Source organism: Gossypium hirsutum, chromosome D03, assembly GCF_007990345.1.
Source record: "Gossypium hirsutum isolate 1008001.06 chromosome D03, Gossypium_hirsutum_v2.1, whole genome shotgun sequence".
Taxonomy (NCBI): domain Eukaryota; kingdom Viridiplantae; phylum Streptophyta; class Magnoliopsida; order Malvales; family Malvaceae; genus Gossypium; species Gossypium hirsutum.
In genome coordinates, this window is record NC_053439.1 from 25,055,332 (window position 1) to 25,059,552 (window position 4,221).

A 4,221-nucleotide genomic window follows, 5' to 3' on the forward strand; every position below is an offset into this window, starting at 1 on the left:
CTAGTCATTTTAAAAACACACATCAAGCATTCACATATTCCCTTTCTTCTCTCCACTTTCTCTCTTCTTTTCCATTCCAAAATTCCCTTACTCTCTTGCCGATTTCTCCTCTTGGGAAAGGGACATCAGCTATTTGGGGGCAGCAATTAAGTGTTCATAGCAGCCTTGGTCGATGAGGAGAACGGAGAAGGAAGAACGGAGCAACTAGTTAAGCCACAAAAAAACACCGGATTTGATTCTTGTTCCCTATCTCTTTAATTTATGTTGTTGTCATGTTGAACATATCTATGAATATTTATGTTGCTGGAATGGTTAATTTAATCAATTTATCTTGAATTCAATTCGTGTTAGGTTAATTGCATTTCGTTTGTTAAAATTATTGAAAATGTGTTTATGTTGTTATAGGCCTCGGTAAGATGCTTGATTAAGTAAAATCATGACTAAGTTATTCTTGCATTACAATTGTTAGGTAACTAATGAATTAATTATTTAAACGGATTGAAATTGTAATTAATGGACACAGTACTTAATCAGTGCATGTTTAATCATCTAAGGTAGCTGAGGGTTATGTTAGCAACGGTATCTAACGATACATTTCCCTTGCATAACTTGTAAGATTATTGTGATTAAATTGTTTCAAGGTAAAGATACTTTGTTACCTCACATAGTCTTTTATGTGCTTATTAAATCGAGTTAATTGTTTGAATTGACATAGGGATATGTACAAGAAATTATTTCAATTTAATAAGTATGTATGTGCAATAACATATTTTCCTATTAAGATTTGTTTAATCGGTTGAATTGACATATGGATATAGTCAAGAGATAAATGAATTTTGGTAGGTGAGGATGTTCATAAGTTAGCAAATTACCGAGTTGCTGTGAACTTATTCGTAACAATATAGACACGAGTTTAATAATTCTAAATTAAGAAATCTAATTAATCTAACACAATAATGTCATCTTGATTAAAATCGTATTTTGAAATCGTGCATTTGAGATTTATTTATTTAGTTTACTTAGTTTAAAGTCTTAGTTTTTAATCACCCTTTTCAAACAAAGTATTTTTCTTCACCAAAGTGTTTTAAATAGCATTCATAAATAATTCTTTTCACAGTCCTTGTGGGTACGATTAATTGACATTTACTTGTCACTTTATTACTTGCTGCGATTGTGTACTCTTGCACAGTTCCGTCGTTCCAAGTTTTTGGCGCCGTTGCCGGGGACTGTGTTTTAAAAAAAAGTCATTATTTGTGAAGTTGTTAGTTTTGCATTTTGGTTTATTTTTCTGTTCAAATATTAACTTAGTTAATTTTTTGTGATTATTTCAGGTGTTTATGAGTATTGACCGAATCATCGATTTACTCTTTGTAGACCCTGAGATTGAACAAATTTTATGACAGCGAAGAAGACAAGCAAGTCGAAGAAGAACTAAAGAGATGAACTTCGAAAATCTGAATCAAGGAAACGGAGCAAACCTTGATCAAAATCCTATCATTATTGATAATGATAGGGATAGAGCTTTGAGACAGTATGTCGTGCCAGTATTTCATGATCTTAATCCAGGTATTAGGATACCCGAAATTGAGGCACAACAATTTGAGTTGAAGCCAGTCAAGTTCCATATGCTTCAGACAGTGGGTCAATTCAGTGGAATGCTTACTGAAGATCCTCACCTACACTTAAGACTGTTTATGGAGGTGAGCGATTCTTTCAAGTTAGTTGAAGTACCCAAAGATGCATTACGATTGAAGTTATTCCCATATTCACTGAGGGACAGAGCTCAAACTTGGTTGAACTCATTACCACCAAACTCAATTTCAACATGGCAAGAGTTAGCAGAAAAATTCCTTATGAAGTATTTCCCGCCTATCAAGAATGCTAAGTTGAGGAACGAGATCACTGCTTTCCAACAAATGGATGATGAGTCATTGTATGAGGCATGGGAAAGGTATAAAAAATTATTACGGAAGTGCCCTCATCACGGAATCCCACATTGCATACAACTTGAGACATTTTATAATGGTCTCAATGCTCACACGAGGATGGTAGTGGACGCTTCTGCTAATGGTCCTCTCCTTTCTAAGTCTTATAATGAGGCTTATGAAATCATTGAGAGGATTGCCGCAACAATTATCAATGGCCAACCAATCGAGCAGCGTCAGGAAGACGAGTCGCTAGAATACATGAATTAGACGCTCTTACTTCACTCACATCTCAAGTATCATCAATATCCTCAATGTTAAAAAATTTTACTACAGTGGGTGCAATACTTTTGCAGCACAGCCACTGAATCAATTTGAAAATGTAGCTTGTGTTTATTGTGGGGAAGGATATTTGTTCGAAGAATGTCTATCGAACCCAGAATCTGTGTATTACATGGGTAAGTAGAACCAAAATCAAGGAAGGCAAGGGCTGCAATCCAATTTCTGTAACCTATCATGGCGAAACCACCCGGATTTTTCCTGGAGTAACCAAGGAGCGGGAACCAGTAACAATTATATCCAACCTAGATCGACCCAGCCACCTAGTTTTTCCCAAAATGCTCAAAAACCAACCCAAGCTGAACCATCCAATAGCCTAGAGAATCTATTGAAGGCATACATGGTGACAAATGATGCCTCTCTAAGGAATTTGGAGAATCAAGTGGGCCAGCTTGCAACTGAACTCAGAAACCAACCACAGGGTACTTTACCTAGTGATACGGAGAATCCAAGGAATCCAGGGAAGGAGCATTGTAAAGCGTTAACATTGAGGAGTGGAAAGACTTTAGAGCCCAATCCCGTTGAAGTTTAGAAGGAGCCAGCTAATGCTCAAGACTCAAAGGAAGTTCAACCAAGTGTTGAAATTTGAGTTTCATCAGAAATTGAATCTACAAAATCTGACAAGGTAACTTCTGAACCAGCTAATTATGATAAACTAATAACCTTGTTAGATGAAGAATTGCCATAGAAAACGAATCAACCAGTTCTAGTAAAGAAACCTCCACCACCCTACCCTCAAAGACTTTAGAAGTAGAAGCAGGAAATTCAGTTCAAGAAGTTCCTAGACGTACTCAAGCAACTTCATATCAACATCCCATTGGGTGAAGCAGTTGAACAAATGCCGAACTATGTCAAATTCATGAAGGATATCCTGTCTAAAAAATGAAGGCTTGGAGAATTTGAGATGGTAGCCCTAACAAAGGAATACAGTGCATATCTTCAAGACAAACTACCCCCAAAATTAAAGGATCCTAGATGTTTTACCATACCTTGCAATAATGGAGCAACATATTATGGTAAGGCACTATGTGACTTGGGTGCGAGTATCAACTTGATGCCCATGTCAATATTTAGGAAGTTGGGGATAGGTGAAGTTAGACCTACTACGGTTACACTTCAATTAGCAGATCGATCCTTAGCACATCTAGAAGGAAAATTTGAGGATGTATTGGTACGTGTAGACAAATTTATCTTTCCTGCTGACTTTGTGATTCTAGACTTCCAAACAGACAAAGAGGTGTCAATCATCCTAGGAAGACCATTCTTAGCAACCAGAAGGACCCTTATTGATGTGCAGAAGGGCGAGCTTACTATGCGTGTTCAGGATGATCAGGTAACATTTAACTTTTTAAGTCCATACGATTTCCTGACACAATTGATAATTGTTCTGCAATACCCGATTTAGAGGATTTAATCATGGAGAATGAACTCAATTATGTTGAGGACCCATTGGAACAAATTTTGACATCAGATCCTCCAAATGATGAAGAGGAGGATGAATACTTAGCTTTGTTAGAAGCTAATCAAAGGGGATTTAATCCGCAATCCCGCTTTGAATCTTTGGAGTTGGAGATAAGGGATTATGCCCAACCAAAAGCGTTAATCGAGGAGCCACCTAAATTAGAACTGAAGGTACTTCCCACACATTTGAAAGATGTTTATTTAGGTAACTCTTCTATTCTACCTGTGATTGTTTCAGCAGAATTAACTACTGAGCAAGAAGAGAAACTCATCCTGTTGTTGAAACAATTCAAGAAGGCTATCAGATGGACCATAGCCAATATTTGCAAAATTAGTATATCTGTATGCATGCACAAGATTATCTTAGAAGATGGCAAAAAATAGACGATTGATGGACAACAAAGACTGAACCCGGTCATGAAGGACGTAGTCAAGAAAGAAATCATCAAGTGGTTAGATGCGAGTATAATTTACCCCATCTCAGATAGTTCATGGG

The 4,221-nt window shown here is 36.9% G+C and overlaps 1 non-coding gene across 1 annotated transcript; it reads right to left on the bottom strand.

Moving 5' to 3' along the window:
• Window positions 1–1,883: 1,883 nt before the first annotated feature.
• LOC121215758 (small nucleolar RNA R71) lies at window positions 1,884–1,990 on the bottom strand. Its single transcript, XR_005911733.1, has one exon. It is a non-coding gene; the product is annotated as a small nucleolar RNA R71 (small nucleolar RNA).
• Between the last annotated feature and the right edge of the window lie 2,231 nt (window positions 1,991–4,221).